Source organism: Mya arenaria, chromosome 2 (genome assembly GCF_026914265.1).
Source record: "Mya arenaria isolate MELC-2E11 chromosome 2, ASM2691426v1".
NCBI classification, from domain to species: Eukaryota; Metazoa; Mollusca; class Bivalvia; order Myida; family Myidae; genus Mya; species Mya arenaria.
Window position 1 is genome coordinate 15,570,786 of NC_069123.1, and position 27,499 is coordinate 15,598,284.

The 27,499-nt window shown below is 33.1% G+C and overlaps 1 protein-coding gene across 9 annotated transcripts in view; it reads left to right on the forward strand.

Annotated features, from left to right (window-relative positions):
* LOC128219347 (N-methyl-L-tryptophan oxidase-like) overlaps positions 1-27,499 on the forward strand; it is a 168,169-nt gene that overhangs the window by 17,969 nt on the left and 122,701 nt on the right. For 4 of the 9 annotated variants that reach the window (XM_052927171.1, XM_052927207.1, XM_052927192.1 and 1 more), the window contains exon 1: positions 19,469-19,682. The exons of the other annotated variants lie outside the window; for them this stretch is intronic. The gene's annotated coding sequence lies outside the window, so the exon portion shown is untranslated. Of the gene's footprint in view, positions 1-19,468; positions 19,683-27,499 lie in introns of those variants that run through there. 9 annotated transcript variants of the gene reach the window in all.

A 27,499-nucleotide genomic window follows, 5' to 3' on the forward strand; every position in this document is an offset into this window, starting at 1 on the left:
CACAGACTAAGACATGGACGCCGACACCAGTGGCGTAGCTTGACGAAAATAAATGTGTAGGCCACTTTCTTTGGGGTCTCCCCTCCCTATTTTCATTTTTGCTAGGTTGTCGTAGGTGCGATTTGTTGTAAAAAACATTAATGCAAACAACAATATCACTGTGTTTTACCTTGAATTAAATCTATATTAAGGCGCATTTGTCGGGATTTCAAATTTAAGACCCTAACCCCCTATGCCTTCAGTTTTTATTGCAGATTTGAGATTTTTATTATTTCGTTTTCTGTGCAAAATTTGTAGGCCGCGGCTTACCCGGCCTAAAGGAAGCTACGCCCAGTCAGCAAAACCATGTATGTACTCTTTTGAATACCATGGCAAAGTAATCAAGTTGCGGAGCAATGAGACTAACATTATAGTAATTGTTTATCGGCGGTACAAATGACAAAAAATCATAATTAATAAGAGAAACTGGAGAAACGTTCGGTACCTTTTGACTCAACAGACGGTTGAAATGTCCACTATACTTTAACTAAGGTAACAGGATTGACAGCACATACATACAATTAATCAACCCCCCATCGCCTTCAATTAAAACCAACACAATATTGGGTTCCTAGGTGACAACAGTTTACCTAATGATGAATGAAACAAAATGGAACAAGATATCGTAGGCATTTAGGTAATACCATTTTGGGATTGGGTTTATCCCTTGATTTTGTTTTTAAAAATCAACAGTTGCTTAAAAGATGCATCCTATTAAATAAAAACATGAATAGACAAGTACAAGGTAGGGTTATTGACATATCAACAATCAATATTGGCATTTAACGTGCTCTGTGTCGCAACATAGAGATTGGAACAATGGTATGTGTCATTCACTGATGATGCAGCGAATGAAATGTGAAAACTACTGGAAACTTAACTGTTTTCGTCACGAACATTTTAAATATCTCTTCGAAACGGAGAAAGAACAGATTCATTTTAATCAAATGTTTTACATTCGACCATTATTTAACAAAGATCGCAAGAAGGATATAAATGGTTGTCTTATTTTTGAAAGAATCGAATACAATTCGACAATGCAGACTTTGTTTTAATTGATCTATTTTTTAAATAGTAGGACTTTATCAATATATATTTAATATAAATTACAGAGGAAATTTTCGAATATCTAACTGGCGAAAGTAGTAAAATACTCAAATTAAACAGAGTTTCCCACAAAGATACTTCTCTGTGTACATGCATAAAACACATTTGGCGTTTAATTTCTTCACATGTGTACCTTTCAACCATTTAAAATGGCAAAATCTGACTGGTTGGTAGTTCGATATCGCAAAAAAACAGCAACTTGAAATGGTCGAGTAGCTAAATATATAATCATCAACATCTCACTACTATGTAGCTGATTGTTCGAATCCCAAACTGGCAACTAGCAGGGTGTTGAGTATTCGAATAAGTTGATATTTGGTTTGGTTAGAGATTCTACAAGTTGAATATCCAACTACCAAATATCAACTACCTCCTTTCACTATCCTGCAATTTTCAGTACAGTGAACTTTGTGTCCGTTTTCATCACAGTAAGTAGGTTAACAAGATTTTGTTATCAGAATTTGTTCTCTAATTATAGCTTACACTATATCCATCTCATGTAATTAAGGATTACGTATCAAATAGACTGTTATCGTATCAAAGCAATGCCTATATCCTTTCTGATTTGTAATATAATTTATTAGAGGAATAAACTTGATATTTTACTGTTTAAACCAGTGGAAATATCAAAATGATTTCTTCACTACTTAACTAAATGTAATCTAGTTCTCGCATGGGAATCAAACTTGAGCGCACATGCCGTTCACAACGTCATTTTCGAAATGAGTTAATAAAGCATGTTGCAATCTTTCCAAAAAAGGTAAAATCAAGTGTATAACTTGAAATTAAGGCACTGTTATGCAAACATATATTGTTGTTTTTTTAGTTTAATGCCTCTCGTAAAATAGCTATTTGATCTTCTTCGATAAAATATATTGCGATATTTTATTAAAACAAAATAATATCCTCTATACAATATACCGAGGAACAATACAACTTTATCACAAGACATGGGGAGATTTATTCAATTTGCAGCATGCTAAGATATGTTTACCGTTTCAATTTTCTGTTTTTAGTCTGAATATGACGTCTTTATCCCGAATCCCGACGGTCTAGAACTTGAGTTACGTGACAATCCATTAAAACAATCAAATATGGTATCTAAGCTTTGCATTCAAACTTTTTAATATTTTCATATTTACATATTTTTACGGATGTCATAAAGTCTTTAGATACATTTTCAATTGAGACTTTCTATTTCACTCTATTGCACTTAAGATATATATTACTGTCGAACAGTCTTCCGAATGGGAACGGTGTCGCCGAAAAAACATAAAATATGGCGATAGGTTTTTGTAGCTGGATATAAAACTATATATAATATTACAATAAACAAAAGGTCATGTCTGTTACCGACTTTTTTGTTACACGGAAATAATATTAAAATAAATGGGCCTTAACAAACGCTACATATCATATACATGACTTCAACAATTGTTATACAGCCTGATATCTTATTCAACAGATTATGGATTTTGAAAGTCGTTAATGACTTTATCAAGGTATCAACTTTCAAGGCCACAAACAGCTAGGTTGCGGCTTGGGTTTAGTTTTTCGAATTTTTGAAAATTGGGCTTGTCTCGAGTTTTCGTTGTGTTATTTCTTAAACTATTTTTCATATTAGGGAGTTTTTGTTAAAATGCATTCACTTTGCGTATTGATGATTGCAATGACGTAATAACATAGAAAGTCTGTTTATTTTAAAACTCGTTTGAAATTAGTTTTGCGAATCACATTAGACGTTTTTCCGAAAGAAAGGATGGTTTGATTTTTGGAATCCCTTTTCTTTTACACCAGCAGGAAAAACACTTTGAAATTGACATTTCATGCTTACTTTGTTTACCCGATATGCATTGTCGTTTGACAATTCTTTGTGATGAAATTCAAGAAGGGCAACTTTATTAATCATTTGTATGCATAATCGCGGTTGCCAATATAATCTCATCAGAAGCTTTTAATGACTATTGTTATAATGTTCTGAGATTATTTTTATATAAAACGCATTGTCAGTTAATAATTTTATCAGACACAAACACAATGAAAGACGACTGAATTTACATTTTTTTCATGCATTGATGTCCTCTGACAGAAACACATAAACAATGAAGTTTCGCATTGCATTGTTCAGCAACAGGCCTTTTATGTTAATCATACCCGTTGCAAACATACTTAACGTCGGTTTGATTATTGTTTAACATTTCTCCAGGATAACATGAACTTAAACTACAGTGTTAACCTTTTTAAAATATCCTACTCTAACACTATTAAAACCATTTCAAGATCACAGAATCACTTATGATTCTACAGACTAATATGTCTTTACGCATTAATTATTTATGAGACAACCTAATGCCATCACAAAAGGGATATGGGCACCGATCATATCATACTTAAAAGGGGATGAAATCTAAAGGCATGTTATTAAGTGTGAAAAAATATGCCAATGGTCTTATACATGTACTAATGTATACAAAGGGTCATGAATGTAACAATATTTAAGCATGATAAACATACTCCTCAGCTTGTCCGTAAAGGTATCTTTGTGTTATTGTCACAAACGAGCGATTCATTTCTGTGATCAAGAACAAAAATAGATTGAACTTAGCAACTTTAACTGTTTGTATATCATTAACAAGGCCATAAATACGTTACTATTTATGCTACTAGTACATTTTTGTATTGAAATATTCATAGTGGTGCTCCTATTCCTTACTCTGAAGTAAAATATAAGTTTAAGTTTTACTTAAATTGACTTTTGCTTTAAATTTTCTTCCGATATTATAATATTGTTCTCAAAACCGTTTTTGACTGAGGTGAGAATTGAAAAAAAAAATAGTATGTAAAAATATCGAAATGCTTGTATATCGATATTACTTCTCTGAACCTGTGTGATTTGTTTAAACATCCATGTTTATTAAAATGCATTAATCACAATAATAAACATGCCATAAAACCGAAATACTAGTCTAAATTTAGCGCGAACGACGTCGCTACAAATGTTGCATATGCAAACGATAGTCATGCTAGCACTGCTATATTCATTTAATATTTCAGTTGAATGCTAAATAATATTTGATTTAACGAAATGTAGGTAATAAAATCATACGTCAATGCTTATTGCAAATCCTCCATTCATAATGTTATTTGTTTTGAATTAAGATTGATTTTTTTTTAAGTTTACCCATTTATTTGAAGTATTTTAAATAAGCAAAATATCTTCTGAAACTTTTCTCTCAACTCAGATGAAACGGTTCCTGAGGTTCGAAAACAAAACTATAAAAGACAGTAGCCTACGTGTTTGTGTACAAGTTATTTAATACCCATTCAATGATTTGAAAAATATGTATGTATATACATACGTTTTCTTTATCTTGATGTTGTTTTTTTCTTTAATCGGTTAAAAGTTAAAACAATTGTTTGTTCATAAATATAGTTTTTCAAATATTTTTTTTAGTTTTATTTTACAATAATAATGTTGACTGGTCCATTTTGATCACGCGATCCTCCGAGGTTCAACAATGAAACCTATTCTAAACCGACGTCGCCGTCAATTACGTTACGATCGTTTCGGTGCTTTTCCGAAAAACTACAATACAGTGTCTCTATGAGCTATTTTAGACATTATGAATACCATTTTGTTTAACTTAGAAGCTGGTACAAGACAAGGACAGTGAATTAAAGTTACTTTAGTAAATACTTTTACAGAATGGTAGTGTTCTATCGTAAATAAGTTTTATATCCAGCTGCTTAAAACTATGGGCATGCTTTCTGTTTTCTGGCGACATCAGTCACAGACAGGAGACTCTTGGACAAAGATATATCTGCTAATGCCTGTATTGGAATAACAAGTCGCCAAATTTATGTTTCCGAAGATAATATGGCATTCTCTAAAAATATGAACATATGAAAACATGAACATTATCATATAAAATGCATACAATATGCCAAAAGTGTCATGCGTTTACCCGTAAACCAAATGTTATAACGTCGTAATTTGGGATAAAGACTGCCTATTCATAATAGATGCAGACAAATTAAGACAAAAGAGATACATCAGCACACTACAAGTTGATTGTTTTCCCAAAATCTAATATCATATGGTGTTGCATTGTTTTATCAACATATGAGATAGATGACGCTCATTTGTTTAAATGATATATCGGAATGTAGTTTACCTAGTGAGCACAGTCATATATGTTTCATGAACGGCACCGCAGTAAACAACGCACACAGAATAAAGGTGCTTAATTCAAACAATTGTGGAACCAATATAAATTCAAAATCTTTCTTGATTTATTTGCCGTAAAGGTGGCTCGATTATGCATAGTTTATATACTCATCCTTCATAGAAATAGCTCCTCAACACAATACCGTAATACCATGGCTACTTAGCTAATGCGTGAATTCACATACACTTGAATTGTTACATATTGGATTTGATCCAACTCGGATTAATATTAGAATATTTACTCCTCAACTACCATTCCTTTATTGAACTGCCTTTCGGCAATTGTGACTATTTTCGGATGAACGCATCGTCTTCCGATATGTTCGGATCGCGAATCATCGCATATTAACGAACATTTAATTTGAAATTGCTATTGTTTGTATCGTGTCAGCAGGTCCCGAAAAACATAAATCAATATGTTAGAAAGTGTTTATTCATAAAATGTGAAATGCATTGTTGTCATTTGTGTTTCAATTTCCCGAGTCATTGTTACATTATTCGGTAAACCGTTTTCGGTAACGGTCAGGTCGTTCTATTTACAAAACGGGTGAGAAAATATACTATAAAGTTTTTTTTAAATGAAATAAAGTATATTTTTAACAATGTAAGAATGAAATAATGAACTATTGGAGTTAATATCAGTAATGAATTACGCGACTGATGTCATTATCAGGGATACGAACGTAGTTGAGGTGGTAAAAACACACGTGGAATCCTTCGGACTCCAAACACTTTAACCAGCCCAACTGAGTTTATACTCATATGGTGACATTAATCCCGAAATTCATTCCTTCAATATATTTACAAAATCAAATCTTTAAAATCGTTTAACCTGAAAGAGGATATTGCTTAGTGTGCTGTTAAAATAGTGTCAGTGTAGTTGAAGTAGTGTTCCGACATTAATTGTAACATATTTTACGTTTAGTACATACATATTTGATGATTAATCAATGTTAACTTTATAAGAGCAAGAATGATAATATATCGTAAATAAATTGAATTACCTGTATTTTGCAACAGGTATGGAGTATTGAGTCCAAGCATTTTTTTTAAACAAAACATTACAAACATATATACTTAACACTGAACTTAAATGGAAACACCTTTAGGATTCATATGACAGGATTGTTTTATTTATATTCCAATGCGATTGTCGATCTCACAAAATGATTTATCAGAAGGGTTTTTAACATGTTTTACTCAAGTTCAATTATTGTATTCAACAGAGATTCAGACATTTATTTTCAATCGGCATGTTTTGCCTCTGGCTTTTTTGAGGGACATCTCTAGTTATGTAGTGACTTTTTATCAGGGCAAATAATAGAAAACGATATACATGGCGGATGAATATTATTTTCATTTATTGTTAGAAATCAATCCGGAAGCCAAGTTCTGAAACAATGTACAATAAAAAATAAATTCATCTCTTTAACATTAAAAGTTTGTATTCGGTGATATATGTGTTCTATTTATTTGCGTAATATCATGCCTCAAAGAAGAAAAGGCTCAGACCGTTTTTGTTTTGAGAAGTTAAAATCATAAGCTCAAGGAACGACCCTACCCTTGAACTAACGACCTTTCCTTGCACGTACACGTACTCTTGAACTAACGACCTTTCCTTGCCCTTCCACGTACTCTTGAACTAACGACCTTTTCTAGCCTTTCCACGTACTCTTGAACTAACGACCTTTCCTTGCCCTTTCCATACTCTTGAACTAACTACCTTTCCTTGCCATTCCACGTACTCTTGAATTAACTACCTTTCCTTGCCCTTCCACGTACTCTTGAACTAACGACCTTTCCTTCCCCTTTCCATACTCTTGAACTAACGACCTTTCCTTTCCATTTACATACTCTTGAACTAACGACCTTTCCTCCCCTTTTCCATATTCTTGAACTAACGACCTTTCCTTTCCCCTTTCCATACTCTTGAACTAACGACCTTTCCTTCCCCTTTCCATACTCTTGAACTAACGACCTTTCCTTGCCCTTTCCATACTCTTGAACTAACGACCTTTCCTTCCCCTTTCCATACTCTTGAACTAACGATCTTTCCTTGTCCTTCCACGTACTCTTGAACTAACGACCTTACCTTTCCCTTTCAATACTCTTGAACTAACGACCTTTCCTTTCCCATTCTATACTCTTGAACTAGCGACCTTGCCTTGCCCTTCCACGTTCTCTTGAACTAAAGTCCTTTCCTTTCCCGTTCACTTACACTTGAACTAACGACCTTTCCTTGCCCGTCCACGTACTCTTAAACTAACGACCTTTCCTTGCCCTTCCACGTACTCTTGAACTAACGACCTTTCCTTGCCTTCCACGTACTCTTGAACTAACGACCTTTTCTCCCCCTTTTCATTCTCTTGAACTAACGACCTTTCCTTGCCCTTTCACTTACACTTAAAATAATGACCTTGCCTTGCCCTTCCACGAACTCTTGAACTAACGAATTTTCCTTGCCCATCCACGTAATCTTGAACTAAAGACCTTTCCTTGCCCGTCCACGTACTCTTGAACTAACGACCTTTCCTTGCCTTTTCCATACTCTGGAACTAACGATCTATCCTTGCCAGCCCCGTACTTGTGAACTAACAACCAATCAACGACCATCCTACTAGAGAAAAAATGTATATGACCAATTCAATAAAGCCAATCTCATTATGCTTAAAAATTTCATGTATATCATTCTGCACAGCTCTGTTCTGTAACAACCTTTCTAGGTCAGTTATTTTACAAATTTGTTAAAACTATGGGGCTTCTGTTTACATGAAACCGTATATTGAAATTAAACCAGAATAATTTTCTTGAACTAATCATGCACACCACACTAATTGTCAAAAATTAGTTCACCAGTAATACAAGGAAAAACTACAAGGACAAGCCCAGTAGTCGGAAATTCCAAAAATAAACCACGTTTAGGGGCAAAATTATATATCAAGTTGAGATTCAAATGATTTTCAGCGCAATCTTCTCACAATTGTGTTTGAAAGAATGTCTTTATTAGAAATTATGTATGTTGAGGCCTAACAGGGCATTTGTGACATGATTTTCTAGAGAACCCTTTAATTTTATTTGTACTATTATTGTATTAATGGGTCGATGCAACGTGTAAAATTTGCAATATTTAATATCTGTGATTTTTTGTTATATAATAATATTATAATAAGAAGAGAAAGAATATTGTTTTCTCGAATTCATGAATAAGGGTGAAAGAGTGAAACATATTGGTGAATTGTAACTAGATAATTTTATTCAAGCCCTCGTGGTTATTTTGTCATGTTCTCTCTATGGCTTAAAAGTAAGTACTTTTATTCGTATTTGTTCGTGAACTTGCAGTTAAATCTGATCATATTTATAATTTTTGAGTTTAACATTGATGCCTTTAAAAAGTTAAAACATTCTGGCATAAACGTTACCTTTAACCAAGATTCAGAGTGAATTTTTTGTTGCCCACTACACATATATTTCCTTTAACGAAGGATTGCAAACTTTTCTTTGACTTTCGAGCGAATAATTATTTTCACTTATACCGCACGCGTAACATTAAAGGATATACTTTACAACATGGTACACATCCAAAGTTTCTTCTTCAAAGTTATTCCCTTTCGTGCCAGGTTTAAGATTGTTTCCTTTGATTTAATATAACATTAACTCCCATATCAGAGCTCGTGTATATTAATGGTTAACTACTTGTGGACGCAGGCTTGTTTCATCTCTAATACTATGCTGGTAGTTGATAGTTAAAATATACAAACAATTTGATATAGCCAAATGCACTTTACAATTGTCCAATCTAAGGAGACACTTTCCTTTGTTTGTTCATTTTGGTAAATACACAAAATTCTGGTCTTACGCCGGTAAACTATGTTAACATTGTCCGCTTCCGTCGTAGGCAACTTTCGTCTTCATCATTATTTTAAAAGGGAAAACACTTTGCATTTGTCCACGAACGAAATAGTGTCTCCTAATCAAAATGTCATTTTACTTAAATATTTGCAATTGTTTGTACATTTTCAGATAGAAATGTTTTATATGCATTCATAAAGAAGACTTTGTAAAAAAAATATAAATGTAGTCCATGAATTTTTTATAAAACATTTTCGTCACAAGTTCTGTAAATGTTTCAAGTCAATCCCTGCCCGCCAATGTGCTTTTTGTTCGTCTATATTTTCTATTTATCTCATTTAAATTATATAATGGTCTTAGGCGGGATTTTACGTAATGTACTAACTCCATGATGCACTCGTTTTCCTGGTTGCAATCTTGCCTTGTTGCCCTTCCTTTACTGTAGAATCGACGTTGTTGACAGATTTAAGCCAATCCCTAAATGTCCTCGATATTGACAAAGTTTTAATTCCATGTAAACCACTCACTAATATAGCTGCCAATGACACCCTTCGAGGTATCACACCTAACAGTCCTCTTGTGATGTCACCTACGTGTGCAGTGTGTTGAAAAGGCAGAATTACTTTGCATCTTTGTTTTTGCCCTTCAATTTCCTGAAAAGAATTAGATGAGGTTTAACAACTTCATTCATTTTACAGACTTAAATCCGCGGGTTTTAAAATCGTTGCATTTATCTAATACGATAAATCTATTTATCATTTTAAGCATCGTTCGATGACCTTCAAGTTGTCTGTATTTGTACTTCTTCTTGATCCATCACTCTTTGAAATAACTCAATACCTCAAAGTTCCAAAGGCACAGAATTTACTTGTAGACACTTTTCATTGTATTTGTGTTTATATATGTATTTATTTTAATTATTGAACAGTAATAGCGACTTATAACAAAAACGTTGTTCATTTTTCGTCAAAAAGTATGAGTATGCCATCACATCTAAGTCAACGTTGCTTGACCTTACGCCATGAAAAGGAAACTACGGTAGAACAATTAAAAGGTATAAATAGTTTTAGCCTTAAATAAATTTAAGAATCTCATGAAAACGTTCTTTGGCCAACAACCAACATTGCAATAACTACATACACATATAGTTTATATGTATGCCCATGTATGTTACAATTAAGAGCAACTTTTTTTTCTTATTCTGTGTACTTTCCTTTTGTTATGAATTGTCGTTTCAAATTTAGATAGTAAAGAATTGTAATACTGTTTAGAACATATTAATGATGACAAATAAAGTTAACGTCGCCATGCAAAAATATTCGCCTTACCAATCCACGCTGAAGACTTATTTATTTTGTTTAATTATCTTTTCTGTGTTTTAATAGCAAAAACTGAACTATTGATATCAAATTCTTAGACATTAAGACATTCAGTTCTAAAGTTGACAACATGAGTTGACAGGTTAATAGTGAAAAATACGGAACTGGAAGTCTTGTACACATGACTGCCGATCTGTCACCCTTCCTCTGTATGTCTGGAGATGATGGTGAGACTGGATTTTACATCCACTGCTGGAAAGTTGAAGACATAACCGTCGTTTCTAGAACTCTTTAAGAACCTGAATAAATTATCCAGGAATAACCCTCCAAGTTCTTTCAACTGAAACTGGAAACATATTTCTTGAACCTAGTCACAAAAAGTTCAATATGAACAATTAGATTCATATATTTTAAGAACTTTGGTTGAAGTAAATATATGTATCTAATTGTTCATGAAATATGCATTAAGTATGTATTAGATCAAAACAGTCATAGTTTTTTTATATATGCAATCGGAAAGTCTTAGTCTGAGGCTCATGAGTATTTTGCCATGAACTAGTTTGGATATATATGATCTTAAATTAGTGTTTATTTTATATCGAATTTTAAAACAATATTATTGGTTTTTCTATGACGAGATTAATAAATATGGTTCAAAATAAACACGAGTTTGAGGTTCTATGTATAACAAAACACATTTAAGGTCGAAGTCTAAGTCAACGTTTCTTCATTACACATTCTCGTGTCCTACTGTTAAGAATTTGCACATAGTACTTGGCTGCTTCATCCACAGGAAAGAAAAGAGTCCCACATAAAACATTTTATTCACAATAACAAATAATATGAAATTGAAAATAAAAGAATATTCAAAACATAAATCATATCTCGATGATCAACCGGATTTCGGAGGTTTCACTCAAAAACAAGAAAAGACATATTTTATATTATTTAAATCAACAAATTGAAACTCAATAATAAAAACAATATCAAAAATGCATGAAGTCATAAGTAAGTATATCATTTAGCTGATAAGACTAGTCCATGTGAACAATGTCATAAATGAGTGACGTCATCAGTAATCATGTCATTAGGCGGACGAAAATAGTCAGTGACACTATCGCTTTCAATGGTGCGAATTTGCTTTTAGCTGGTGGATTACCTTTTTTGTCATTTTAACTGATGCGCACATAGATACTGCCTCAAATTTATAGAGCCCCAAAGCGTTGTAATATCAACCAGAAACAGTGTGCTTTGATGTGGAATCAGTGATTTTGTGATCTTGAACATTGCTGGGGAACTGCCTTGTCGAAGCTTTTTGCAAGAAAGGTGAAGGTATGTTCATTAGAGAACAGGATGTTGGAAATCCCCTTGTGTTCATTCGGCTTTTAAACCAAAATTATATTAAGTTGTTCATAAAGCGTTATATCCACAGCAATTTTTACATTGTTCGTTTGTATTGCCTTTACCGGTAAAGCAAGTGATATTTATCTTGTTTTCCTCTACGTAGTGTTTAAGACGTATTTTAACTCACACTGCATGAATCACGGTGATGAGTCTTACAGAAAATAAAACGTTATGATTGGTTTAGGTGAAGTGGCATTAAATGGCTGTGTCTCAAAGAAATACATCTTGCAGGTCTTCTCTTAAGACTGAATGCAAGTTGAAACATATCAAATAGATGCTTATGGTTAATTTTTGTCCAAATAAGCTGAAGTTATTCTTTTCAGTATCGAGGTAAGCAGTTATTTATCATCAGAACATTCCATTTACCTCGTATATCATTGAAGAATGTAATTCTTAAATGTGAAAGCTCATTTTTTCAGCTGTGTTGTTTTCGGTTTTACTGTGTTATCCAACATTCAATCAACACCATGAAATAATGAATTTTAAAATTTATTTCTTGTTTACTTTGCCATTTATATCCCATTTAGATGGTAACTAGGGGCGTCTTTGTTGGTAATGACCTTGTTTGGTTTATATCGAATCTGTGTATTTGTTGTATCAGTTTCGAATAAAACGAAAACCAGTTATATCGTGTTTTTTTTAAGAAAATCGAAAATAGTTTTTCAGAACTATCGAAATCTTATCCGGAGGCAGTTTCGTCGGTTCGTTCCATCCGAAAACTAGTTGACGTTGAATAAAATTCATAGCGGACAATCCAACCATTGTGTTGAACAACAGGCTAACGACCATCTGTGGTTTCATTGATTTAAGAAGTTTAGAAATGATTGCTCTATGCAAAGGCTAAACAATGTTGCTGAATCATTTTACGAAACTTAATTCATTTACGTTTACTTCAAATGCAAAGTTTATAACAGCTATCAAAAACCGCCGAAAGCCTTGAAACAAAAACTGAAACTAGTTGGTTATTAACAAAAAAAATATATATTGTGTTTTGAAGTTAACAGAACTTGCTCATGATCATGAGACAAACCTTAGTTAAGAACTGACTAATAAGAACAGTATGATACGTATATATACATATCAGACTTATGTTAACTGTCTACAAACTAATTATTACATCCTTTTATTAAGCTAAATTTGACAAAACGTCATTAATGTACTGCTGAAAAGGAAATCATGATTGACTGTGTAAAGGCCAGACAAGATATGCAGCTAAAATGTGTTTACATAGGTTTTCGAACATGTCACTTATTAGGATTCCATTTAAATATCAGAAAGATGTTATTGAAGTTAAAATGGCAACAGGTGTTATCCATTTATCAACTTTGTTGGCAAACTTTAAACACAGTTTAGATTTTTGTTACACCTGGTATGAAAGTAAACTGAAATCTACGCTTAGTTCAAACCTGGTAAAACAGTAGGGGTGGGGGCCGGGGACCGGGGGCGTAAGAGCGGGGGGTTTCATCATCAATCCTAGGGGTGATTTCGTTTTCAATTTTCAACAGCAGTAATGATATCAATCCTCCTTAGCTTTAAATTTGCTCTTATACTGCTTGTTTAAACAGCTCTTCATACTTAAGAGGCCACATTAATAAGTTCTTATTTTTCCTGTTATGTACAAAAAAACAGTTTCTAGCCGGATAATTCATTTTATTATAAAAGAGGATTAAATATTCTCGCAAAGATAATTATAACCCAATTTAAACAATTCACATGCTCAAACATGCAGTATACTTTTTCTGCAATATTCACGAAATATAAACGCTGAAACACCGATACGACTGGAGCAGAAATAGTTTGAGTTGCATATGAAAGACTACTGAATTAAAAATATTGCTTTGTTAATGCTTATCTAGTTTAAGAGTTTTGTTATGGTTTTACTGATAAAGTGGATGGATGCCATGTGGAATTAATTTATAGTTATTGTGTTTCGCGAAGGAATTAATGATTTAGTTCCAACATAAACTGGTTTGACTATGATATATTTGAGCATTCGCCAGATCAAATGTTTCTTTGTTTATTATGACTTTTGACGTCATCGATTATTCAAGATTAGTTTATTAAAATATAATTATATAATTATAACTGAACTACTGGATATTAAATCACTTTGAGATATAAGATGTTCCACCAAATTAGATTTTTTCCTGTGGTTATTATGATTTCTGACGTCATAAATAAATACAGATTATTACTTTTTAATTATATTAATATGTAATAAGGACGGAACACTGAATAATGAGCTGGCAAAGATCCATCGGCGCTTGGTAAAATATTTTTGGCTCAATGTATGTCTGATGTATGTAAGACCTTTTAATACTATTTTCGATCATCCTTAAACACTTTAAACATATGTTTAATTATTTTTAAAAGCGTTTTGGAAAGAAAAGTTTTCTTTAAACTCAAATTTTTTTTTAAGGTTTGAAATTTAGGCCCGGAATTTAGTTCGTCGAAAAAAAAACTTTCGAAAGTATTACTCTTGCAATAGGTTGAAAATATCCAACCAGTTGTTTAAACATATCAGAAACTAATAAACATGATTTTATTTTATTGACAACATAGTAATTAAATCGAAAATGAATTTGCAAACGTGATAAATATTTCTTTTTGTTTAAGTAAGACGTGTTCTGGTAAAAGTTCTGAATGTATCCTCCTTCGTAAATTAATTTACTTCTCTTAAACACTTAAGTATAAAACAATATAGCCTTCGATGGGGGATGGGAGATTGGCAATTGGTCCCGTTAATCATAAAATAGCGTTATGGAACGAGCCAGAATAACAGAATAATGCAAAAATACGTTTATTAGTAAATTAAGAGCAGCTCTCTAACTTGTTCCTCAATTTGTTCTGTGTTTAATGATCTTCTCAGATTTTAAATTTTCATTTTGCTTCATCATTAAAGATCATGTTGAACTCATATACCTTGTTACCATTTTTCCGTGACCAGTACATGCTGTAGAACGTGTGTGACCGACTTAAGCCAATCCATGTAATAATGTCTTGACAAACAATTGTAACTTCCAGTGCTGACCAAGTTTGAATTCTAGAACACCATTCATTATGCAACATTATGCCGTTCGAGCTCTATTTATGTCATTTTCTCGTGCCTTATATATGCGTATTGGCTTTGTCCTTTCTTTTTTTATAGAATTTATTATATTATTTATTTTACGGACTCAAAGCCGCATTTCCCCAAGCCGTCTAATTTGCATGGTAATCAATTGCAAAATCAAAGCATCTACACGTCGTCATCATAATCAGCATCGTCATTTTCATCTCCAGAATCAACAACAACAGTAACAACAAAAAAATCATCACCAGCATTAACAACAACACTATTGAGGGTGACAGCAATATAGAGTTTTAGATTTCTTGCCTCTCACCGAGGAAAGGTTTTGGGCTGGAGCCCCAACAGAGAAACGGTATATTGTCCTTTAAAAACGGATATCAATATTGATGAAGCGATAAACACATGCTGCTAAGGAGTGTTGTGGAAGTGATGGTCAGGTGAATATCAAAATGCTGACGAAAAAGTATCACCTTCAAAGTCTGGTTGGACAATCGGTCTTCGTTCATCATCAGTAAATGTAATGGAACGTACAATGCACCCACCAAACATAGTAATGCCAAAAACACGAAATAAGCGCTCTAAGTTTGTTCTGTGATTCATTATCCCCTCAGAGTTTAAGTCATCATTATTAACGATCTCGTAGAACTCATATATCTTATTACGATATTTCCCTGACCAGTTCATGCGGTAGAACCCATGTGTATGACCGACTTAAGCCAATCCATTTAATAATGTCTTGACATACAAAATAAATGTATCTTCTACTGTTGATCGTGTTTGATTCCTTGAAAACCATTCATTATGCAATGGCAAATAATATCTTTTCAGCTGTCCATTTTATGCATATTCATCGTGAATTATAGGCACGAGACTGCGTATTGGCTTGCCCTTTCATTTTTAAAAAAGTGGATTGGATGAGGTTTAATAATTTTCTTTATTTTACGGACTCAAAGCCGTGGTTATTTAAAGCTTGCGTTAATGTTATTGGATTTTTCTAGAATCGAACGATGACCTTCAGATATTCTTGTATTTGTACTTTCTGAAGCTGTCATGATTGAATTTGTTTGATTGCAAAAGCAAATCATCTACACGTCGCCATTTAATCTGGATTGCCATCTTCATCTCCCAAACTATCAAAACAACAACAACAACACCAACAACCACAACGGCATCACCATCATCAACAACAATGCTATTTTGAGAGCGGTATAAAGTTTAAGATTTCTGGCTCTCACGATGGAACGGCTCTAGCCCTAAACAGAGAAACGGTCTATTGGCCATTCAAAATGGACATTAATATTGATGACACGTTGCTCATATGAGGCTTATGAGTGTGGTGAAAGTGATGGTCAGGTGTAATTATCATTATAATGCTGCCGAAAAAAGGATCGTCTCCAATATATGTGTTATTCTGACAGCCGATACCAAGAGCGATGAGAGTTTTCCTATTCCCGACACCGTAAAGAAAAGGCAAATACACATAACCATCTAAATGTACCAAAGATCAACGGGATCTTGTTTGTGAACTTCAAAGTATAAGGTGCAGTGTTTTAATTTTCATTGCGGACAGATGCTTGATTGACGAAATGCCCCAGGAACCAATCGGAAACCAGAACCCAGAAACCAGAATCGTACCGGCATATGTATTTTTCTTCCAAAAATAGTAGCTTGTTAACAAAGCCAATTTTTATTCAGGTTTATTCTAAACGTTCGTGTATCCGAAATCGGTTCAGTTGTGCACTATGTGTAATAATTCATTTCATAATATGTTAAATTATAAGTATACTCATACATTTTACTTTTGAGATAAAGAGTATGTACCAGATATTTTATCAGCAAGTTTTGTAATTAGTTTACCAATGTAATTTGAATATTTAAGATACTTTTAATTTGTAATTTGAATTAACTTTCTGTCTAATGTCGCACAAACGCACTCACTCAAGCACATGCGCCGAAACACGCACGCACGATTGTACACACGCACACACACACACACGCACACGCACACACACACACACGAACACACACACACGCACACACACAATTACACATCTTATAAAAAAATACCAAGACGACTAAGATTCAGTGTGATTAATTGATTCACTGAGGAACATATTGTGACCACAAGGCCGAATTTAAAGGGAACTTCTCCTTGTGCTATCAGCCCATTACCAACAAGCATTTCATCAACAATAACGGCCATATGCTATGATTTTTGCATCAACTTTACCGATAAGATGTGGCTTAATTAAGCACATATAAGCTTTGAATGCATTGAAAATGGGCAGCCATTTCCACAGGAAAGTGTCTATAGAATTTGTGTCTGGTATGATTTGTTCAGTTAAAATATCATGTCTTCTTTATAAAACTCAAAAAATGCACCTTTGACAAAGAACTGATATTGCCAGTAAGGTACCAGTAAGGCTGAGTGTGTTTTAGTTTGATCTTTGTCCAACAATTTCAACACACAGTTACTGTGCTTCATCTTGTAATGCATAATGCACAGGTAAATCGATGATACAATAGAACTATTAACTCCTGTTTAAGTCCTGTCACAGACTTAGATATGGACGTAGACTCGTATTCCAGTGTTTCAAGGAGGGAATCCCATCATTTATCGGTAAAGTTATGTTGATGCATACGGTGTCTGTTTGTGGTGTTTATATTTATGAATGTATTTTTTTCTCTAATTCATTGACGTTCATTGACGTTTTGACCCTTGTCCCATTCCTCTTAACAGGGTTGATTGGTACTTTACATACCAATATAGACCATCCAAATACGGAATATCGATGTCGTATATTGCGAAATAAATAAATAAGGTCAAGAATAAGTTCACTACATAATTTGCATCATTGATGAATAAGGCGAGCTCCTTCTTTGAATTGAAAATGATTAAAATAAAGAAAACGTAAGTTTCGTTGTTTTTCATCATTCCGACATGTACCAACACCAGAAATCCTGTTTATACAACTCCCATTTCAATTATTCAGAAATTGAAAGTCTGAAGTGTGACTTGCGAAGTCGGGAACAAGGTACAACAACTTGCTTCTCAGTCAGCCATTGAGAATTTTGCAAATGCCCTTTATGTCGGACAGATTACGGGGTTGATGAAAACACGTCAATTAGTGCAATGTAAATGCTTTGTGATCTCCTGAAATTTAGATGATATACCTTTGCTAGAAAACCCTATTCCAATTCATGTATTGAACGCGTTTGAGTTGCTGTACCCAGCCTTTTAAATCCTGGGTTCTTCTTAAAAGACCCAGAATACCGCTTACCAAAAAAGCTGGATCTACGGCTCATGATTTATTTGACAGGAATATTTGGTACCTATGAATTCTATACACAGTAACTAATAAACAACAACAAAATACAGTATTTTGTGCGCGGGCGCTTAGATTTATTCAATATATCTGGCATGCAGTGTTTGGATACACAATACATGGAGTAAACAGGTAACAGGAGGACGTATGAAAACGGAAAAGGAATGATGGATATCCTCCTAAATTACCATGAATACATATGCTTGCTTTTAAGTTAAACTTGATTTAATCGAGATTTTCAAAATACCTGACACAAATGTTAAACATGTTGTTATGAATTATCAAGGTCACGTTAGAGGTCAAAGGTCACAACGTTGTCTGCATTACATAATGAGCAATTAAATGAATTCTCATCCAAAACAAATGTAAGCACTGGTGCTTAATTTTATCTAAATACAAGTTTTTCACACAGATGTTGATGCAACTTGTTTACCACTTAGTCTATTTTTAAAATGCCTTTTCATTGAGATCAGTTATCATGTATGCTGCTTAATAGAATATTGTGTGTATCGTCAAATATTTTTTGTGTCAGTTTTTCAGGAGTTGTAAAATAGTTTATATGCGTAGTGTTTTATAATATCTTTATTTCAATTAGTTCGTAACTTATCAGAAAAGTTATTTGTCAAATCGCCATACAGTATAAAAAGTAAAACTATCAAACTTATTATTAAGTATTGTGCTTTATTGCTTGATGTTTTTCCATTGAAATACATACAATTAATTTTGATTATTTGAATGGTAATTCACATGTACTTTGTTGTATATGCGTTTACATGTAAATACTGGATATTAAATCTGTCCACATTTGACATGGCCTTCCGGATGTTGTACATATAAAACCTTTAACATTGAAACTTTGAAACTACGACTGAATTTCAATCATAATTCGCGAAAACATACACCAACAATATGATAGTAAAGCCTTTTATCGAAAATATAGGCAAGTATTTTCCTGCATCCTTACTTCAGTGTACTTAAGTCACTAAGTGGAGGCCATTAGTCGACAATGTTATCAGTACTGCTTACATTTTATAAACGCTCTAAGCGATTTCCTGTCTCAGTTAAAAATAAAGTAACGAGGTCGACTTACTTTGGAATTGACTTTACTTATACAATTGTAATTGAGCTCCCCCATGAATGTAATAAATATTGGGCTTAAACGGATTATATAATTTATTTCAGTTTCATTTTTAACAACACATGTGTAAAATAGAATATCATTATTATATCTTGATAGACTACACGATATGCTTCGGCACCGTTTGATGCTTTGCATCTGTTTGTTATAGACTATTAAGAGTAGCTGAGTGAGAGACGCCATTGGATATAATTATTTCATTGTAAGTGTTACAATACATAATATTTCTGTTCTTGTTGTTTGTCAGCCAGTTTGCTTATCAGACGCTATTCATACAATGACTTGATTTTAAAGTGAACAAGAACAAAGGAAAGAGTTATAGATTTTAAAAGGTTTTTGTGATACTTTTAGTTTGTGTTTCAATTTAACGTCTGTGTTTTCGAAAAAAACAACAACAGATATTTGCTGAAATACAGGACCCATGCCAAGCGATAATATGTTTATACGTTCAAAGATGTTATAATAAACAGGTACACAACGCTAACAATCACGAACTTATCAACCATTGGTTCATGATTATATAATAAATGAGAAAAGTACGAAGAGAATTATCCAAATGAATATTTTTCACAAAATACATGTTCTTAGTTCTGATTAATCTTTTGCAATCATGCGGTGTTCAAACTTGCATGAATTTGGGTGACTTACAAGTACAGGTTATTGGTCTTGCATTACCCATTAAATGAATCAATGTAAAGGAAATGGCCGCGACACTAAGAATAAGTTCGTTTTAAATGTGTAAAAACTGAACTTTAATCGACGTTGAAACTCAGATAAGTAGCTTATTAAGTATGATCAAGATTTGAAACAACTCAGTCACGTACACCAATATCCAAAATAGAGAGCACGGAATACTAGGCTCTGATTCGCCGGTTTAAAACAAATCATGTTACGACTTCTAACATTTCTGAAAAATTTGGCTTTAAAACAATGAGTTTAGATGATCACTAGATGAGTATAACAAAAATGGCAGGTTCTTAAATGTTATAATATAATAAAACGAAAACTCCCAATATTTTCAGTTTTAACTTAACCTAGACAGGCTACTGGGTAAAACAATTAATATTTTTAATGACTATCCGTTTTGTACATTCTATAATCAAACATTTATAGCACGTTTTAATGTTAACACACCAAATCTGCCAGAGCTTATCATGTCTTACATTCTTACCGAAAGATTCGTTTTAAAAACGATGTGCCCAATTTATTGTGAAAAATAACAAGAAAAAAGATCATTCTATAGAGTATTAAATTTCATTATTATTACTCTTATTTACTTTAGTTTAATTTAAGTTGAAGTTGGTATTGGTATTGGGCTTTAGCGACATTATCGGATTTACTAGAATCCCGAACTCCCGAATATTGTTTGTGTACGGATATCACGGTACTTCGCTATAACATTCTCTTTTCCCGTGAGGGTTTTTATGCATTTGTATCGAAATTGCATTTACTTTTCTCGAAATGAAGATCAATTGCACAAGAAAGATAACGTTCATTTACGTTCGGTTTTCTTTTTGGACACATTGTAAAGAAAACTGTATCGTTATATAGTTGACTTCTTTACGTATGTCTGCATTGACAGGGGGGCCTCTAATTTCGTTTAATCAAACTTTGTGTTAATGCATAGTGTTTTACCGTGTAAATTGCATCGCGTACGATATAAAGTAAAAATGTTTCTTTCATGCTTTACGATGAAATATGGGGTTTTAACAGTGAAATAACAACAGTGAAAATATCAATTTGATATTTTCACTGCAAAATAAGGAGTGAAAATATCAACTTTCAGAACTACTTTTAAATGCCTTTGTTGTTACATGTACTTGCCTTGATCAAAACAGAACACTGGACTTCAGTAAATTGTCAAAAATGTTAAAAAAATAAAGAAATGTTTTATAAATTTAAATAAATATATAATTGGAAATTAACAACTTACCGTTTATTACCGGTTATCCCATTTATTAAACATTTTACTGATCTTTGAAGCTGAATGTTCGAACATTTGCTTTCATACCAAACAAATTACAGACAAAAACAACTGTTCGAACATGAACAATTTTTTATGTCATCGTTCAAATGTATTTTGAACTGTTAACTGTTGTAGTACGTAAAATGAGCTCCTGGAGAATTCACACACCAATTTACAGATAGATCCGAGATTTTTTACCCCACCCACACCTCAAAATGTGTCAACAAACTAGCGTGGTATTTACTCTTTATCTGGAAAACAAACCTTTTAAAGCGAAACAGACTGGTCTCAGTAAGATGACTGAATATTAACTTACTATAAAAACACGCGTACATGCAGTCTTAAACTAAGAAGAATGGTTAAAATCCAATTAGTATCCACATTTGTTTTGCTAACACATTTGACCTTCCAAATTTTCATTCTGTAAATAGCGGCGTAGTAATTGGGTTTTGTATTCATGCCCATCTTAAAATGTTTTCATTATTTTTTGGAACATATGTGCACTAATAATATTTCATTGTTTACTGTTCATAAAGCTTTGCAAGCGAGCGAATATTAAGCTATAAGAATGAATAGCAGATAACTATTTCTCAGCAAACCGAAAGTAGAAAAGTTGACAGCTATAATTATGCATGAGGGGTGCCCCACGGGTAGTGGCGTAAAGCCCACCCATTTTTCAAAAAAGGGGGTAATTCAGAAATAAATAAAAAAACAAATAAAACTCCGAAAATAAGCATAAAAGAAACAGAAAATTTGTTTATTTCAGTGTAAGATCGTATTTAATTTCACTTGTGATCATAAAAAAACTACATTTTCACTCGTGGCTTCGCCACTCGTGAAAATATGTTTTTCTAGGACACTCGTGAAATAAAATACGATCTTACACTGAAATAAACAAATATCCGCTATGTATTAAACACGTAATGTGTCATTTTTTAAATTAATGTTGAATTGTTCCAAAGAAAAATAGCCTCGGCAATTTATCTTCGTCTCTTTCTCATATTATTAAGTATCATATGGAATAAGGTTAATTGCAGATCTGACAGTTGACAAATTTTCAGCTTATGAACTGCTGATTGAAGACAACGCAACTATTCCTGCAGATACTCTGGGGTGCTTTCAAGAATCGTTTAGATGATATTTGTTGATCGTATTTTATTTTACGAGTGTCATAGAAAAATATTAATTGATTAATTTTAAACTGAAAGACGCTTCGGTTATGTTTTAGCAATTTCTCACAACGGCAAACAGCTTTTAAAACATGGGTAATCATTTTTAGTCATTAGAATGCTATTTTTTTAACAAATAGAATTTAGGTGACATATTTTACTTTATGAAAGTGACGTGCAATGTTAGAACTGTGTCAGGTCACAGTACTAGGGTCATGTTGCATTAGCATCTTCTTTCTTGCATTCCTTGTCGTTCAATGACTGCATTGTACCTTTTAAGAGTCGGCACTGTTGTTCCGGATTGATTCTTTCGATTGAAGGAGATAAGTGTATCCGGTTAAGGAGAAGTTTAAACTACCAGTTTATATATTGTACTTATTTTTTTTTTATTGTTATTAAGCTGATGCAGGCTTCAATGAGGCTGATATAAAATTATATATTATTAATACAATTTCAAAGTATTTCAAATCCCGAGTAAACCAGTGCTATAGTCAACTTGTGTTTCAATTACCGTACCAAGAAGGTTATCTCAACACTCATTGATATAACTAGTTTGTATGGTCTGCTTGTGGTATTTGTACATGTGTGTCTCTGGTTGAGTGTCGTTTAGACCCTCTCAAACGATTGAAAATTGTTTACTGGATTTGAGGTACAGGTTTTACCAATCGTTGCAAATTTAGAGGCAGACTATTTATGTGAACTTGTTTTTCGACCTCGAATAAAGTCTGAAAAAAAGTGTATTCGTACTTTTCTAACGAACTGTCCTTATTAGACGTGTAACAAGCACATTTGTGCAACAAGACGTAAAAGCAGTTCAGAATTAACCAATTTCAAGAAAAAAAAATGGTTTGTAAAATGTGTCCTGGATTTTATAGAAACAAAGTATCGTGTTTCATATAATCGTTAAACAAATTCATGATAAAAACATTTATGTGATATGCGTATAACAACCAAATGGAGAGAGAGAGAGAGAGAGAGAGAGAGAGAGAGAGAGAGAGAGAGAGAGAGAGAGAGAGAGAGAGAGAGAGAGAGAGAGAGAGAGAGAGTCTTATTATAAGTATAAGAAATGCCAGAGATGTCATAAATACGCGATTTTATTCAATGTATTCATGGCATTTATTTGCTTGCTTACGAGCAGATTTCCATGACGAGTTGAAACCAGTCGTGTATATTTTTTATGACCGTTGTTAAACTCGTTTTATCTGCTGATTTTTTTCAGTGAAAAAAAGCAAAATAGATTCTTGTTGCGCTAATGATGAGCCGAATACCACAAACTGACAAAACAAACTATTTCCCGCGCTAAATGCATTACAGAAATGTAATATCAGGGGGAATTTAATACCAAAGATATATATCCAATCGTTTTAAATTCCACTATAGTTAGAGTGAATATTGTGATGATATCCAGTAAGAAACTCATAAACACTAAACTTTTTATGATTTTTTTTTTCTTTTAAATGTTGACGTCACAACCGGTTGTATGAGAACAATGGTTTTTAACTTGTTCATGACGACATTTCCCGTTAAAATACCGAACATAATTCTTTTAGGAATGCTTTTTAGGAAAGCAAAAAGATATATCATGTGGTATTGTAGGATAGCAGAACGAAACATATCCAATTAATTTGTATACACAATTTAATGAAAAGTTTAAGTTTAACTCACAACATCATAGCATAAACATATAAACTTATAAGTTATTTCTAATGCATGTTTGTAAAACATAACCTCATGAATGAATAAGGAAAGTCAGGTCAAAGTGTAAATGCATTTGACATCATATCCATTTATTTCTGCCTTGACCACCGTGGAAAGCGGATATATCACCTGACCACTCCTTGTCGTTGAGATTTAAATTGAAGGTATTACTTTTTTGAAATGGTGTCTTTTAACGTGTTTTTAACAGCACTTAATGTTTTCGTACGACTGCAAAAGAGGTTTGTGTCTATTGTAGTACTTGAGTAGATGCATTGGTTCTTACTGTAGAAGTTGTCCTGATGTAGACTGAAGTAGATCTCGCAGAATCGACCTCGCTCGAGCGGCGAGATTGTAAAGAAACGAATCTACATACTGAGCTTAAAACGTAGGAATGTAAACCCAACAGCGAAACGGGCACACAAGAAACAACCAATGACAATAATACGCAGTAAATACCAATTCCAAACAACTGTTTATTAATGAATATTTTGGTTATAACTTGGGCTTAAACTGGTTCGGAGGGATTCAATATCTCACTGTTTAAATATGTTCAAGATCACAAACAAAAACGCCAAATGCATAGTAATTAAAACACAACGAGCAAACTATAAACCACTTAAATGTTGTTGTTTGACGCGGGATAAGTAAACAACTGGAATTTTCTTTATTTTAACACTAATGTTATTAACTTATAAACTAATGACATTCACGGACACAATGTTTGTATTATCACTTGTCCTTTAAATAAAACGAGCTGTGCTCTTTCTCTGGCATGTTTTAATTAACGATAAAATTAATTTAATATACAACAGGAATATGTTATACTGCATGACATACACACATTATACAGTAGCTGTAACACATTAAACTGTTGCCATTTCGGAGAATGTATTGTTATTGTTACATTTTTTTAGAAAAAAAAAATATGGAGATCCACTTACAAATAACCTTGCTTATTCATCTCAACATTTCTCTGATTTTTTTCTTTATAGGTTTTCATTCTTTGGTAGTATTTGTTGTGATCCGTTCCGCCACTTATTTCCAATTTTACGTCGCCAGAGAATCTAACATCATGAGATAGGGGCAAATTAGGTTATTTGTCATTCAGATTTACATTCACCTTGATAAAAGTACATCGAATATCTTGGATTTACAGAAGAAAAACATAAACATATTGATTGAGTATCAGATGATATACGTGATATGTTATGAAGTTTCTGAGCAACATTACCATACAGAAAGGTTTGGAAACTTGGTAACTTCGCGTAATGATTTAAAAACAGTAAGTCGTCTGCAAAGTGAAGGGTCATGAATCCAGAATAAAATTGTTAAAGTGCTAAGATTTACTTTTCACTCGTTTAATGGTTATAGTTCTTAATCTTGATGACAACATTGTTTGTTATGTCAGTGAAAATGTTGTCTCCGATGAAAAGTTCTACGTTCACAGAGTCAATGCAAAATTATATTTTGTATGGTTATTTACTTATATTTTAACAATACGATGAATAAAATTTACACGCAAAAACTCTTTACACAACAATTGGACTAGTTATTTTAAACATTTAATTTACGAATGTTGTTCTGTGTTTTAATGGATGTACCTAATTTCAGATATACATTTTACAAAAAAAACTTAAATTTGAAAAAGCAAACAAAATTGAAGATCAAAGCAGAGTCTCAGAATGCAAAAAATAACATGTGTACACAAAACAACTGCATTATATTAAAGGGTCATAAAAACTGTTGGATTGGAACTTTCCATAAGTGTTGAATTAACTTGCAGGATCCGTTCTTGAAAACACGCCGAAAAATGTTTGCCAAATATGCATACATTTCAAGAAAAAAGGACGAATTTAAAATGAACTGTACTTACATTAAAAAAACTAACAATTATGCATGATGAGCGAACACTTATAAGTAGTAGTAACTTTTATGAGATAACCATTCTATAACGAGTTTAAATCAAAAAATGTTGTACACACCAAGCATGCCTGAATGTAAAATGCATGCTTCGAAAAAGTACTTGTACGGACATACGTACGAATAATTTGTTTTCTACGAGTTTTAAGCATTAAGTCATTTTTCAGGACACATTTCAAATTTGTATATTGGCTAAACAGGTCATCGTAGGCTCTTGCAATGTGAACCGAAATAGTATGTACACACAAATTCCCGAGGAAATCATAAATCCGCAAGTCTACCGGTACACGCGCAAAAAGAGATTTCCCAATAGTTATCTAAACATATCAATTGAAAGTTGTTCAGCGTAGCTTTCCTACGGAATACATTTAATGGAACGAACGCTGTCAATATTAAATGGCATGGTATATTGTATGGTATATAGCATGTTAGCATATACGTAGGCAAAGTAAAATGTATGTTTTAATTGGGTTACTGCGATAGTTTGGTATAAGCCGACTTTGTGTCCTTGAATCTAGAAAATGTCTTGGAATAATTTTTCACCACACTCGTGTTTCGCTCTTTCTTTGTTCATATTCTAAGACCTAAATATAACATAGACTGAATTATCAATGGGTCAACTCTTTTCAGAAATCAGCGGAACGATCTGTTACATGGAACAAATGTTGCCATAATAATTTCCATGTTCTTGGCTGGATCTAAATCTCGGCGTGAGATAATTGGAAATGCCACGAACTATTCAAAAGATGAAAGGTGAAAGTTTTAAAGTGACATAAGATATATAATGCACTCTAATCCATTATATGAGTCTACAGTTCAGCCACCTTTTAGCCGGTGACTCAATGGTTTCATTGCCGTAGTGCTTCGTGTTCATGCTTTGTGGCCTAATATGATATTGACATTACTTTAAAAGGATTTTTAATGAAAACAAAGTTATGCTTCAATTTCTGCCTCAGCTAGCAAAACCATTACGGCATGAATATACAATTTTAAATAACATGGCAATAAGTCACATAATAATGATGAATAGGCCTTAATGACGACATGTGAGAAGCCGCCTACCAAACCATATTAATCAATGACAGACTTAATTTAAAATTGCTGCAAAGTAATCAAGTTGCATGAACTAGAACAATTAGACTAACATTACTTAAATATCGGCGTTAAAAGTTGACACAAACTATTAACTAAACATTAAAAACGGGTGGACTTATCGGTGTATGTTGACTCAACAGATGGTTGAAATGTTCCGCTTTACCTAAACTA